Source organism: Taudactylus pleione, unplaced genomic scaffold, assembly GCF_031769625.1.
Source record: "Taudactylus pleione unplaced genomic scaffold, aTauple2 ptg000352l, whole genome shotgun sequence".
NCBI classification, from domain to species: Eukaryota; Metazoa; Chordata; class Amphibia; order Anura; family Myobatrachidae; genus Taudactylus; species Taudactylus pleione.
Window position 1 is genome coordinate 58,376 of NW_028284753.1, and position 15,796 is coordinate 74,171.

The following is a 15,796-nucleotide window of genomic DNA, read 5'->3' on the forward strand; positions in this document are numbered from 1 at the left end:
AGGGTTTGAGATCACTCCGTTTTTGTTTAAACGGTTATATGAAATGTTTTTATTTCTGCTTTTGTTATGTATTTTTTTGACATTTCTTTACATATCTGTGCTATTGTAAGACTTTATCTTTGTAATCGTGCTTACTGACATGGTTCTTATTTATGAGTTAGTTTTTATCATTAGGCATTTTTCACACGTTAAATATGCCACTAGTTGTATTTTATATGTTAGAATTATCCTTTGAGAACGAATAGCTATTTAATTTAGTTTTTATTTGACTAAATTGTAACTTGCTACAAGTTAGCGGCATTGATTGATATGTATCTATTAATTGGTTACAAAATGCTTTTAAGGGGAGTATTGGACATGCTAGGCCAGCCCTTTGACGAAGTGGCGCACGCTTCATTTGTTTTTTAGATGTCACATGAGCGTATATCAGTGGTTGCCATGCAACCCAAGTTCAACATTAGTACGCTGCAGCACCAGTTACTCTAAAACAATGTAAATGCGGTATCTTCAGTGATTACAAATCCACTATACTCTACAAATCTCATTAGTGAACAGCTAATAGTTGTTGTACACTGCATATTAAAACAATATAGTCTCCGTATAGAGGAACAATCCAGCTAGAGCACAGAACATATATAACCCTATTAGCATGACTATACAAGCATTAATACAATACTAAAAATTTGTAAAAATGACAACAGGCTCCACAGAAAAACCAACATAAAAAATACTGCAATGAAAAAACAAAAAAAAAAATAAGGAATCAATCTACTTCCATAGAACAATCCAGGATTCACAGCACAACCAATCAATCCCCAAAAAATCCCTAAATGTATGGTCTCATTCAAACCACAAGGGTAGATGGTATCCAACCTATGAGTCCACATTGCTTCTTTCCATAGCAGATGTTTAGCTCGATCACCCCCTCTTTTATGGGGGGAACCCAGTCGCTAACCATGCATTTAAGGGAGGAGAGGGCATGATAAGACTCAATGAAGTTTATCGCCACTGGTTTATCCAAAGATCCACTAGACAACGCAGTCCTAACCGGCCCAGCAGCTGACTGGCCATCATGCCGACTGAGCGGCCGATTTGGTAAGTTATACACACTTACTATTGGGCACTCAGTTTGTCTGGTTAGACATCACAACTTAGCAGGCATTTAAATTTACCCACCCAGTTGTGATGTCAGTGTGGGCGGCTCCTGCGGCCAGAGTAAGGTTGCCCGTACACAAAGGCAGATGTACTGATACATTGGCAAGATATATTATCATCGGCTGTGCTACAGGGCCGATCTGATGTGTCTGTGAACTACGTCATTTACAGACACATAATCTGTACACACCCACAGATGCGCAAGCTGTACCTGGAAAACAAAAAAATCTTTATTTGGATGATATAAATTATACAGCTTATGATTTATTTTTACCTTTATTAGACCACTATTTTTGAATTGTGCTGTGCCCCATTACTAATAGGCTGTGCTGGGAAGATAGATGCCAAGAGTACACGGCATAGAGTTTCAGTTTTATTAACAACTATCAATGGGCCTGATTCAGAGACGGACGCAATGGCCATATTTACGCAGATTGAGCGATTATTTGCTGTTGCGCATGTGTGCAAGTCGCACTGCGCATGCATAGTTATTGTTTTGCGATTATGTTCTCACAAAGGATTCGCTGGCAAAGTGAGTGTTAAGCAGACAGTGTTTGGGGGAGGTAACGGGGTGGTTAGGCAAACGCAGGCATGTCTGACCATTTACACGACATTACATGGGTGTGCATAAATTAGCCATTGCAATCTCCTATGCAGCATGAGAGCTCACCGCGTGTCAGGAGAGCTGCTGTATTTGAGACAGGTTAGACCTGCTGGAAGGGCTGCATGGCTGGTCGATGTGCGTAGATGTTACCGATATTTACGCTGGTACATGACATCAGACGCAGATGAGGAGGCAGCGGTGGGCGTCCATATGTATGGGTAAGCTTTGAAACTGTTAGCATATTTTTGCAGCTGCGATCCATTCAATATCGCAGCTGCGATCGCATTAGCGTCCATCTCTGAATCAGAACCTATGTGCAATAGACTAGTGGTCTTGTTTTTCAGCTGTATTGAAATGTAATTACCTATTTTTTCAGACCATATTGGTTTGAAATATATTGTTGTAGCACTGACCATGGGAGTGTGATGGGAAATGAGGTCAGAGTTGTAAATAGGAGAGAATTGGGTAAGGGCTTTGAAAGTGAGCGCGAGTAGTTTGAATTGGGTTCTAAAGGGGAATCGGAGCTATTGTAGGGCTTGTAGGAGAAGGTAGGCAGATGTGTGTTTAAAGAGGAAGATGAGCGGGCACCAGCATTGAGGACAGATTGGATTGGAGAGAGGTGGGAGACAGAGAGGCCAGATAAGAGGAGGTTACAGTACTCCAATCTAGAGATGAGCAGTTAGTGGATGAGGGTCGAAGTCGCCTCCAGGGTAAGACAGGGTATGATCCTGGAGATATTTCTGACATGGAAATGGAATGACTGCACAATGTACTCAATGTATGGTAAGAAGGAAAGGAAGGAATCAAGTATATATCTAAGATAGGGCACTTGCAGGTTAGAAGAGTTTGTGGTGTTGTCAATAGATAATGAAATTGAGGGAGGTGAGGTTATTCAGGAGGGAGGGAAGATTATCAGCTCAGTTTTAGAAATGTTAAGTCTAAGAAAGCCTTGGGACAACCAGGAGGAAATAGCATAGAGACAACTGGAGATACAAGTGAGGAGAGGGGGGAAAGATCAGGGAAGGAGAGGTATATCTGAGTGTCCATCAGCATAGGTCAAAGGAGCTGATGAGCTTACCTAAAGAGGATGTATAAAGGGAAGCTAGAAGAGGGTCAAGAATAGAGCTTTTGGGAACACCTACTGGTAGTGGAAGTAGGGAGAAGAATAATCATGTAAGGAAAAAGAAAAAAATGGTAAGAGAGCTAGGAGGACAGCTAGGAGAAGGCAGTTTCTTGTAGACTAAGGGAATGAAGAAAGGTTGGTCCATGGTGTCAAAAGCAGCACAGAGGTCAAGGAGAATGAGCAGAGAGTAGTGGCCTTGGATTTGGCAGCAAGATCATTGTTGACTTTAATGAGGGCAGTTTCTGTGGAGTGGACAAAAGCCAGACTGAAATGGGTCAAGCAGGGAGCGGGAGGAAAGAAAGGTGTTAAGGTGGTTGTAGGCAATCCACTCAAGGAGTTTGGTAGTTAGAGAGAGTGACAGGATCAGTCATGTTTTTTTAAGAATTGGGGACACATGGAGAAGCTTGAATGCAGAGGGGAGAGACTGTAATGAGAGATAAAGATTGAAGAGATGAGCAAGATGGGCACAGGCAATGGGAGAGAGGGAGTGGAGGATCCAGGAGGGGATAAGAATTTGAAATGCCAAGGGTGAGGTGTGGACCTGCGATGATGGGTAGTGACTGCTGGAGCAACAGAGTCTAGGGCAGAAGTAAGGGAGGCACTGTATAGAGAACAGCTTGGCCAGGGTAGGAGAGAGAGTCAATTGCAGAGAGAAGTGAGTCGAGCAAGGAGGATAAGGACATAGTATCAATAGCCTCAAGGTTATGCTTGGTGATGGTAGCCTTGGGAGGCCAGGGTGAATAAAGAGTGAGGAATAAATCAAAAGAAAAAAGATGATGGTCAGAGAGAGGAAATGGAGAATTGGTAAAATCAGAGATAATGGTGAGTGAAGACTAGATCAGATGAGTGTCCACTCACATGGGAAGGTGGGGAGGTCCATTGAGAGAGATCAAATGATGATGTGAGGGTAAGGAGTTTAAAATCAGTGGGGTAAGTGGGGGATATTGAAGTCACCTAAGATAAGAGAGGAAAGGTCTGAAGAAAAGAAGAGGGGGAGTCAGAAAGCAAAGTTCTCAAGGAATATAGAAATAGGGCTAGGGGGTGATACAGCTACTCAAAGGTGAACAAGTTGGAAGAGTCCAATGACATGAACCGCAAAGGAAGAGAATGAAAGGGATAGTTTTGAAGGTATGAGTTGGAAGTAGCGGAAGGGTGATAGAAGGACCCCTACACCACCAGCATGCCGACCCCCAGGGCATGGTGCTCAGGATCCCAGCGGTCAGAATCCTGATGCCAGCATCCTGACAGGGTTAACATACCGACACTTGTTGGTCTGTATGCTAACCCTCCCCCTCTCCCTACCCTAACCTCACCCCTAGTGCCTAAACCTAACCTCCCCCTCCCCACACCCTAAACCTAACCCTCCCACTTAATGTCTAACCCTCCCCCTATTGCCTAACCCTAACCCCTAACCCTCCCACCAACTCCCCTACTTACCTTCAGTATCCCAGCAGTGGGTTCGGCGCCAGGATTCTGACCGGCGTCAGGATTACGGCGTCGGTAATGTAAGCATCGGCATCCGGACCGCTGAGAACATATCTCGTTCTGTTGAATCATTGGCTTGATGTGTAAGTGGAACCTGTTCACAGCTAGGATTGGGCACCCGGAGCTGCGCCCTTTCACACTGTGGGTAAGCTCCATTTTTTACGTTATTGTGTACTAGTAGTTTACCCTGGCTGCCTTTTTTTTCACTCTATTTTCACCATCTCTTCCTCATCTTTCTCTCTCTTCCCCATCCTTCTCTCTCTTCCTCATCTTTTGCTCTCTTTCCCATCTCTTTCTAGTCCCCATCTCTCTCTCTGTATCCCGTCCCGATCTCTCTCTTCCACACCCCCCTCTATCTCTTCATTACATCTCTTCTCAATTTCACTCTCTCTTCCCCATCTCTCTCTCTGTCTTTGTCACATCTCTCTACTTCATCTGTGTGTCACATCTCTCTCTTTTGTCACAACTTTCACCCCATCTCTCTCTCTTACCCAACAATCTTTCTCTTCGTCACATCTAACTTCCCCATCTCCTTCTCTCTCTTTCTCATCTTTCTTTTCATCACATCTCGCATTCCTATCTTTTACTTTCTTCTCCATCTCTCTTTCTTCATCACATTTCTCTTCCCCGCATCTCTCTATCTTTGTCACATCTCTCATCCCAATCTCTCTCTCTCATTTCCATCTCTCTTTGTCACATATCTCTTCCGCATCTCTCTATCTTTGTCACATCTCTCTTCACCATCTTCAGTGCCATAACAGGCCTCTATGCCACCCTGTGCTGGTCACATTGCCTAAACCTATGATCGCATACTCAGGGGGTGGGGCCCCTTAAATGCTCTGTACAGCTCTGCAGTAGCGCTAGTGGCTGCAGGATGCCATTCCAGGCACCCAGCAAGCCACATGCAGGTTCCGTGGGGCAGTGATGTTGCCACTCACCCAATGCTCTGTGATAGGAGAAGTGAACTGCAGACAGAAGACAGGTCTCAGGAGTGGGTGAGCAGCAACAAGCAGGAGTCGGACCCAGTACTTTGTAAAGGTAACTAAAGTACCTTAGAAGTTTAAGTGGGAGGGGGCAATCACTATGCTACAGAAATATAGGGGGACATTATTACTATTAAAGTAAAAGTGGCAATATATAAAAATAAAATATAAAAAAGATGGCACAGATCATATACATAAATATACTAAAGAGGATCTAACATTTATTATTATACTGTTGGCGACACACTTTATATTTAAAACCTGCACACATTATTACTATTTTAATAAAAAAAGGGGCACAGATTATTACTATTTTATTACTATGTTAATAAAAGGGGGCGGCTCAAATTAATATGTTAAATAGAGGGGGCACAGGATATTAATATTTGAAAACAAAAGGCAGCACCAATTATTGATATAATAAATAATAATAATAATAATAATAATAATAATAATAATAATGTGGGATGGCCATATCCCTTCAATTAATTGTTACTCCTACCCAATGGCTGGACATGCCACTTCAGCAGGCCCCTGCCATTGCCTTCCCCTGTGGGCCCTTCATGCCCCAGTCTGTAGCATGGAGGTGACATTGATTTGGAGCAGGGAGTTGCATTTGGATGGTGCAGACTACTGATCAAGGATGGAAACTGCAGGTGGTGAGCAAGGAGAGAGTTTAGTGTGACAAGAGTGGAGGTGAGGAGAGTTGTAGGGAGAGATAGGAGGGTGCAAGGCTTAGTGGTGGGGTAGCAGGATCATGGTAGGAAAGAAGTGATAGAGAATGGAGAAAAGATGGATGCAGGGGAGAGTACCAGAAGGGTGGAAGGGAGACAGAGCAGGGGAGAGAGGGCGAGGAGTAGGTGGAGGAATATTATGTCTTCTCTTTAAATATGTTATTTCACTGTAATTAGTAGTAATACTGTAATTTTTTTCTTTCATATTAAATTCTGCATTAAACGGCAATCAGACTTTTATGGTATTTGCTCATTACCCAATTTAATAAGAAGTGTTTATATAATTTACAATAGAAGTGGTTCTACAACCATTTTGTTGAATTGACTCTGAAGTTTGAAAATGTGCAATCATTTGTCAAACTTTATAGAAAGTTAAAAATAATTGAGAGGGTGCCTCAGGGAACTTGCAGGGGTGTCTCGGGTTGGTAGTCCAGTACCAAATAAAAGTATTTTTAGTCAGTGTGATAGGCAAAACCAGTACTAATGGCTGGCAATCAAAAAACATGTGGACAAAAAGAAGAGCAGCCCCGCCAACCACCACATAACTGCACCTAAGGGTGACAAATGAGCACAATTTACTTCATTTCATTTTTGCTGAATTTCTCAATAAGAAACTTTTGGCTTAGGGGTGCAGTGGAAAAAATGCTGATACTCTAGGGCGCTGTGATTTGAAAAAGTTTAGGAACCACTGATATAGTATTTAATGACTTTCCATGCGAATGATAAAATACACAGTAAAAACGCTATGAAATATAGCCATTTAAGCTCAAACAAGCAACATTTAATAGTTTCAAATGTGAGCTTTGAACTGCCAACTTCAAACCACAGCAGATGAACACAAATCGAAGCAGTTCCAAAATATCAATTGAACCATGCTCAAGTTCAAGGCCCTGCTATTGGCCAAATTATTTGGAATTCAATCCAGTTTAAATTGTCTATTGTAAGGTTCATACAGAAATACATCCAAATTGAGAGCCAGCTTACCTGGAAGTCAACCCTGGGACCTCCAATTAGCACTATAAGTACCAGCATGCCCTCCAAATGCTGCGGGACCTGCGGCCAGGTGGAAGATGATGGTTGTTCAGTGTGTATGAACAACCATCATCTGCAGATATATCTTCTAGGTGTGTACCCACCTTTAGGCTATTGTTAAATAGCCCCGACACTGAAAATGCGGAAACTGCAGTTTCTACATGATTTAAGTAAAAAGGGACTTTTGAGAAAACAAATTAGTCCTAATAAAACATTTTTCACTGACATGTTTTTGCTACATGGAAAGGTCTCTACAAGTAAAAGTAACAGCAGCATCCACAAAACAATGGGGACAGGGATTGCAAATCAATTTCAGTCCTACACAATCTCGTAATCACTGGGGTGAACTTTCTGTGTCTACTGTTTTTATGTTGTATTCTGGGCCAGATTAAGGGCCATCTGGGACTGAAAATAATGAATGGCCTATTATGAGAAACAGTGCAGGTATGGCCAGTGCTGTGTGGGTGCGTCATGATGAGAGGAGGGGTAATGGAGGCAGCAGGAAGCCACAGACTTATATAGTGTAAGCCAGAGGTTCCCAAACTCGGTCCTCAAGGCACCCTAACAGTCCAGGTAACTTAATTAGTACCTCAGTTTGCTTTAATCACTTCTGCTGAACCATGGATATCTCTAAAACCTGAACTGTTGGGGTGCCTTGAGGACTGCATTTGAGAAACTCTGGTGTAAGCAGCAGGGTACCCAGCAGCACAGAGTATGTCAGGAAATTAGTGATGTGCAAGTAAGCAGGTACAAATATACCTGGGCCCGGGAATCACAAAACGTATTAGGTAGGATGTACTAAGCCTCGCATCCGCGATGCGGTGCATCCCGCCTGTCTTCGGGTACATACCGCAGTTCATTACCATGGTATGTACCTAGGATATCGTAAAGGGCAGCTCTCCCAATAAGAGCTGTACTTTGCGATGGCTCCAGTCAGAGGGATTTCCAGGTTTAACACCCAGAAGTCCCTTTGCTGTCCTTCTGCGCGTGTGGGGAGGGGGGGAGGGGGGGTAATGGGGAAGAGTGTCCCAATAAGAAGCCCATAAGCTTCTGTAGGGTAACACCACCTGAAGGTGCAATGCATTCCGGTGCTTCACCCCGATAGGTAATGTCATCAGGTGGCATTACCCAACGGGACGAAGCACTGGAATGCATTGCATTCCGATGCTTTGTACATATGGGGAATGCGGTAAAACCCCCAACAATGCCATTATCGAGGGTTTTACCGCATTTTCACCCTTAGTAGATCCCGCCCATTAACTTTATTGTTTTTCTAAGGTTGCTCCTCGTGAGACATAAAGGCTGATTTTATCCGTTGCTAGTTTATGTATATTACTGTTTTGGGCCAGCAGAATCAATTTTGTCTGCCAAAGCAAAATTCCTCTATTTTATTGTTGGGAACAATCTCAGGTCAATGGACGTATTTCATTTCCCTTGTAAATAGAGGAAAAGTTCTTATTTAACAGTACTAAACATTTGGCACTAAATTCAGATCCACCCACCTTGATTTAGTAAAGACAGTTCTCAGCATTAAGTCACTTTATATTTATTATCTTTTCATTTCAGAATTCTGAATGACAAGTTTATGTAACACATACTGTAGATCTAAAATCCTATTTATTTAAGTTTTCACTGTATATACAGTATACTGTTTGTATCAAATACATAGTATATGGCATTAGTACATATTTATAAACATACTTTGTATTTACTTGTTGAAGTGTCTGGCTCTGGCACAGCTTGGGCATACTTCCCTAATGTCTATCTATCAGTAGGACAGTCCCGCTTTTCAGGGACTGTCCCACTTATGTGCAGTCCTGCTTTTTCGGGACTGTCCCGCCATCCACTTCAAGGGCCTTAATATTTTTATTTTATTTTATCATCAATAATTTTTATTAAAGATTTTTTTTCAATAAACAACATAGTACAAATAAGAATTCAGAAAAAAGACAACATGAGAAGGGGAGGGAAGGAATCAGACAACACTGTCAACATATTAATATCACAAAATGAAAACATAAAAAAATATATAGCAGTTACACATATACTTGCTGGTATATACATATACATATACTTATAGAATAACAAATGTGAAATACATTTAATAATACCAGAAATTACGGGGAACTAAAGGAGAGAGCCGGTTAGCTATCAATTTTGAAAAAATCTTCACATCAGAATTAAGGAGAGCAATAGGTTGTAATTCTGACATAAAGAGGCATCTTTGCCATGATTGGTAATAGTTATTACCTGGGCCCCTAACATTTCAGCAGGGAGAGAACCATACTTAGTAGCTGAGTTATAAAGCATAGTAAGAGGAGGGGCAATTTCAGTTGAGAAGTGTTTAAAGAAGGAATTGGTAAAGCCATCTGGGCCAGGAGCCTTCCTCAAGGGAAGTGCTTTAATAACAGCTAAAATCTCTTCCTCAGACCACAGAGCATTGAGGGATTCCAACTCATCAGCTTTTAATTTAGGTAAATGCAATTTGTCCAAAAACATAGATAAGGTCGTCTGAGGGTTGAGGGGTGGTAGGATCTTTATCTAAATTATACAGTTTCTCATAGTAGCTAACAAATGAGTTTGCTATGGACGAGGGGTTAAGTAACTGTCCATCTGGGGTAATAATGGCTTTAATTCTATTTCTTGTTTGGCGTAATTGCAGCTTACGAGCTAAAAATTTACCAGACTTATTGCCCAAAGTATAGAACTTCTGTTGTAGCTTAGACAAAGCACTTTTCATACGAATCATAAATAATTTTTGAAGCTGATTTCAGATGGCCACCATTTCTCTCCTAAGGAGACGAGATGGTCTAGTACGATTCAGGGATTCTATTTGTGCAAGACGTTGTTCTAGGTCTAACTGTTATTGTAGATATTGCCTTCTTAGCCTAGAGCCAGCCTGAATGGCTACTCCCCTCACCACTGCCTTAAGAGTGCACCAATATATAGAGATAGACAGGTCGTCTGGGGAATTGATAGCCTTATAGGTGGAAAAAGCATCAGAAATAGGTGTCGTTGCTTCAGGAGATGTCAACAGATATTCAGGGCATCTCCATGGTCTAGGGTGGAATCTAGTGTTACTATAGTCCCAAAACCAGGTCACAGCTGTATGGTCGGACCATACTATCGGGACAATTTTAGCCTGGCGAGCGGTCTGCAATATCCATTTATCTAATAAAATCAAATCGATTCGGGAGTAGGAATTATGAACGTGTGTGAAATAGGTATAATCTTTAACTGTCGGGTACTGAATTCGCCAGACATCATACAAATCGTACTCTGCCATTAGGGAACTGAACCCTGACTCAAATTTCCTAGATGATTTGTCAAGTTTAATATCAGGGACCAAATTTAAATCACCCATGATCACAAGATGACCTTTTTGGACTTTATGGATGGTCTCTACCACCTTTTTTAAAAAGGGAACTTGTCTCGAGTTTGGGGCGTAGAGGGAACTTCCTTATCATCTAACTTCCCCACTAAGATTAGAAATCTTCCGTCCTTATCTACAGTTTTGCAGGAGAGTTCAAAATGTATTGAACGATGAAATAGTATAGCCACCCCATTGCGTTTAAAGGGACCATTGGCATAATATACTTTGGATATCTAGAATCACAGATCAACGGAGGCGCTAATGAAGAAAAATGTGTTTCCTGCAATGCTATCACCTTTGCTTTTTCCCAATGAAAAGTGGCCAGTGCTAGTCTCCTTTTATTAGGGGAATTCAGCCCATGTGTATTTAAAGAAAATTTTTTTACCATTTGGTGTCAAGTAAATCCAAAGCTCCAACAAACATATATAAAACAGTGCATCTGGATTCCTAAAAATAAACAGAAGAAAAAGGGGCAGAAGAGAAGAAGAAAAAAAAACAACAACACTACAATATATTGAAAATAAAGAAAATAAACTAAATTAGCCTAAGAACTAGGGCTAGAATGTTTGCCGCAAGGAAAAAATTACGGCAAAACAAAAAGCATCGGGGAGGTGGCTCAGCATGAAAACCACCCACCCATACAGTCACTTAACAATATCAGAGCAAAGCTGGGCAGTTATAAAAATGTTAAAGCATATTTGAGATAGTAATTCCAGCTTAAAGAAAAAGACAATATAAACAATCACTACTTCGAGGGCCTTAATATTAATGTGGCACTGCAATGGGTCCTGCTGCGACTGTGAATATTATATTATATATTTCTTGCTGTCAAGTGAAGGCTAAGCTTTTTTTTACTGTCAGCTACCCAGATAACCTCTAATAAAGTCCGCATCTCCCTCGAGAGTTGTTTACATGACAACTTACAGCACTGATGACCAGACATTGGCTTACACTAGCAGCACTATCACGGATGGGCAGAGGTAGTGGAAACACAAATGTTGTAGGCAGTCCTGTATTTCACAAAAGGAAATCTGTAACAAAATAAAGGGTTTAGATATGGATGCATTTATGTGTGTATATTATGACTATGAATAGTATTATTTAGTATTTTTAATGTCACTTGGTCAATTATGTGCTTTTTTGCTGTAATAAACCCCTCAGTTATCATTTCCCTGCATTGGTTATAAGGTACTATGGGCCTAATTCAGACCCGCTCGCGAGCGCAGGACACTCGCAAGCGGGTCGATGGTGCCCTAATGCGCATGCGCACGAAGGAGGGAGCTCCGTCGTGCGCATGCGCGAGACCCGGCGAGCGACGGGGTAGCCGTCGCTCGGGGTCTCGCACCAAGGGGGCGTGCTGTCGATGGTGACTGACAGCACACCCCCTTTGGTGGGTGTGCCTGGGCGTGGCTTCCAGACGGAGGCGTTCCCATGGGAATGCCTACCGTCTGGGTCCGGACCCACTGACATCAGTAGTAATGTCAGTGGGAGTGATTTTGGCTCTGATAGAGCCAAAATCACTCCAGGGCTTGCAGCAGTGAGACCCTACCGCAGGGTCTCGCCGCAAGCCCGATGGTCATGATGGTCTTGACCATCGCGACCATCATCATGGACGCTCGCATAAGCTGTGGGTGGTAACCCACAGCTATGCGAGCGTCCAAGAGGCCGCTCCAAGTTGAGGTAGGAGGGCCCTGATTCAGAGCAAGCGCTCTGGTCAGAGCATCCGGCTCTGAATCAGGCCCTATGATCCCTATGGCTATGCATTTTCTGAAATGTATCTGTGTGTTTTCTTATATTAAAGTACCTTTCATATAAGCCACTTGTAGTGATCAATATGATTCCAGTTTTCTAACAAGTCATTGTTCAATATATCCGCTTATTTGATAGTGAATTAATCTGCACAACAATTCAGGAGAATATATACTACTAACTGAAAAATCAGCAGATGGGATTAACACTAACGATCAATAATGTATATTGAGATTATATGAAATTAAGTTGAAATAACATGCAGATACTATAAGTGGGAGAATAGCAGTTACTATAGAGCAGGGATGGGGATCCCCAGGCCTGTGGGCCATATAAGGCCCCCAGAATGATTTGGTCAGACCCTCAGAGCTTTATTCTGTTAGCCTCATCTGGCTAGCAGGGTGCCTAGAATGGCACCCTGCAGCCAGAATCTATGCAGCAGTGCCACCTGGAGCATCCTTAGGAAGCTTCAGACAGTCACACCCCTCACCTTACAGCTCCCTGGAGCATCCTCAGGATGCTCCAGGCATTGCTGTAATCACCGGCGATTGTGGCCATGTCCCCGTGTGACATAAATCAAAATGGCCCTCAGCAGAAAAAAGGTTCCCCACCACTGCTATAGAGAAAAAAGGATCTGCCGGGTGGAGCTAGAAAGAAAGATCATCTTTGCAACATGAGTAACCACCTGTATTTTAAAATGTGATACAATGTAGATAATATAGTGGTACTACTGGTGAAAATTGAAGGAAAATATCATCTATTTTAAAAGCAATTAAAGGAGAAAATCAGTGATCTTGGTTGTTTATAGGCATATTTTGTTCTAAGCTGAGATATTCTTACTTGCAAATAGGAATACAAGTACTAACCACTATAAAAGGTAAAATAAAGATAATAATATGATTAGAAGTGGAACATAGTGGTATGTTATTAATTTTATTTTCAAAATATTTACACATTTTTCACATATGTATGTCTCACTATATATGTTCATGTTTTTTAACACTTCACTTAGGGTTTTTGTCTTTCAGAGCAATATATGTTTTTTTTAACAATACTAATAAAAGTTATATTTGAAACAATTTTGGTCCAAGTGCACTGCCATTTAGACTTCTTTTCTTCTATTTTTGCAAATAGCTTTGAGTAAGACTGGCGGTGGCACATACCAGATGATTTAGATTATAAGAATATATGTTATTTAGGGATTATTGGACCTACATATTATGTCAATATCCGGTTGATATCCAGGTTACATGTCCTGTGCGGAGAATACTAACCTATCTTTTGGGGCTGCAGTTACTGGACTGATAAATGAGAGGATATGGAATATCCTAACATGGAAATACCGCTGAGAGCCAGCTGTCCTCTATTCTTTTTATCATATAGTTAGGGATGTATTGTGTAGTATACCACCATCACTGCTATAAAACATTCCTCCCTAACCTACAGTATGTAGCAAGACATTTCCTCTCCCCCACTGTATTAACATGCTGTATTTCTTCCCCATCCCTCCCAAATCATAAATATGTGTCCTGCTACATCTTTGCTCTATACCCCATGTAGCGTGCCATGCTAGTCGTGCCATGCCGTGGAGATTTATCTAGCTATATGCTGCAGTAAGGCGCAACATAGACAACATAAGCACTGGAAAAGCCGGAGAGTGTAGTACAAGTTTCTGTCCACCAGATGTCACTTTACCTAAACTGTACTGCGCATGTGTAAAAAAAGACAATGCAATGTCTGTGTTACCACCCACTCATGGCTGACTGAACCTGTCATTCGGTACATTATAGTTGTCATCGATCTGGAGCTGTAATTGACTGTGTAATAAAGGATTAAATTGTTCGGTGTGCGAGTTTTAAGTACACTTTTGAAAAACAATTTATACATGTGTTCTGCCATTATTATTACACCAGTCCATGCAATGTGCTACATTGTTTTGCAGGGATTTGTGGCACTCATACAGTAATAACATGCCTTAGAAATGAACAGTTGGGTTTGAAGGGCACTGTATAAAACCATCACTGAACTACAAGTCTCAGCCCAGAAAGAGGTACAAGTCTAATTACAAACTGAGTGTGCATTTTATACAGCACAATTGCAGCAATGTCAGCACTACTGTGCCACTAGGAGTTTGTACATGTCATTACTCGACACATAGCCGGAATGCCAGTCGCTGCAGCACTGCAGAAAGTGGTGTTCAGTGCTCACATACTGTAGCGATTTCATGTCTTAGAAACTAATAGTGGGGTCTGAGTGAAAGAAGTGTCTCTGGATTAAAAACTGACTTTGCATTTTATGCTGCACACTTGCGGCACTGTCGGGTGCTGTCCCTGCTGCACCAGCTGCCGGCTCCAGGGGCCACACATGGGATCTTGCGATGCTTACGAGATCCTGCGCATGCCGAGTGGAGCCAGCTGGGAGTGAGACCCAGTGCATCAGCATGAGGCTGATGCACTGTGTGCTCAGCCAGGGATCACCAGAGGGGGGAGTTTTCACTCCCACCCTCTGGCCGATGAGATGTAAAAAAGCTTTAAGTGCCGGTCGCTGTGGCACTGCCGAAAGTGGTGTGCGGTGCTCATATACTGTAGTGATTTCATGTCTTAGAAACTAATAGTGGGGTCTCAGTGAAAGAGGTGTCTCTGGATTACAAACTGACTGTGAAATTTATGCTGCACACTTGGGGCACTGTCGGTGCCGTTCCTGCTGCAGCAGCTGCTGGGGGCTGCACATGGGATCATGCAATGCTTGCAAGATCCTGTGCATGCCCAGTGTGTAAAGTGTTGGTCACTGCGGCATTATACAAAGTGGTGTATGGTGCTCACATAGCGATGGCATGTCTTAGGAACTAGTAGTGTGGTCTGAACAGTGGTGCATAAAACCATCACTAAACTACAAATCTCAACCCAGAAAGATGTGTCTCTGGATTGCAAACTGACTGTGCATTTTATGCTACACACTTGTAACACTGTCAGCACTGTCCCTGCTGTGGCAGCTGCACAATGGCTGCGGGATCCCGCGCATGCCCAGGGGAGCCGGCCGGGAGTGAGACACAGTGCATTAGCACTAGGCTGATGCGCTCTTTGCTCAGTTTTCATTCCCCCACTCCACCCGATGAGATGTTCATACTGTAGTGCTTCCTGCTTCATCTCGGCAAGGAGCTTGTACAACGTGCTGCAACTTGACACATAGCCATAAGTGCCTGTCACTGCAACACTGTAGAAAGTGGTGTGCGGTGCTCCACTGGGCATGCGTGGGATGCTGCAAGCATCATGCAGCCCCCGGAGCTGGCAGCCGCAGCAGCAGGGACAGCGCTGACAGTGCTGACAGTGCTGCAAGTGTGCAGCATAAAATGCACAGTCAGTTTTTAATCCAGAGACACCTCTTTCACTACTACTACTAGTTTCTAAGACATTAAATCACTACAGTATGTGAGCGCTGCACACCACTTTCTGCAGTGCAGCAGCGACTGGCACTTATGGCTATGTGTCGAGTAGCAACATATACAAACTCCTAGTTGCACAGCAGTGCCAACATTGCTGCAATCATGCTGCATAAAAT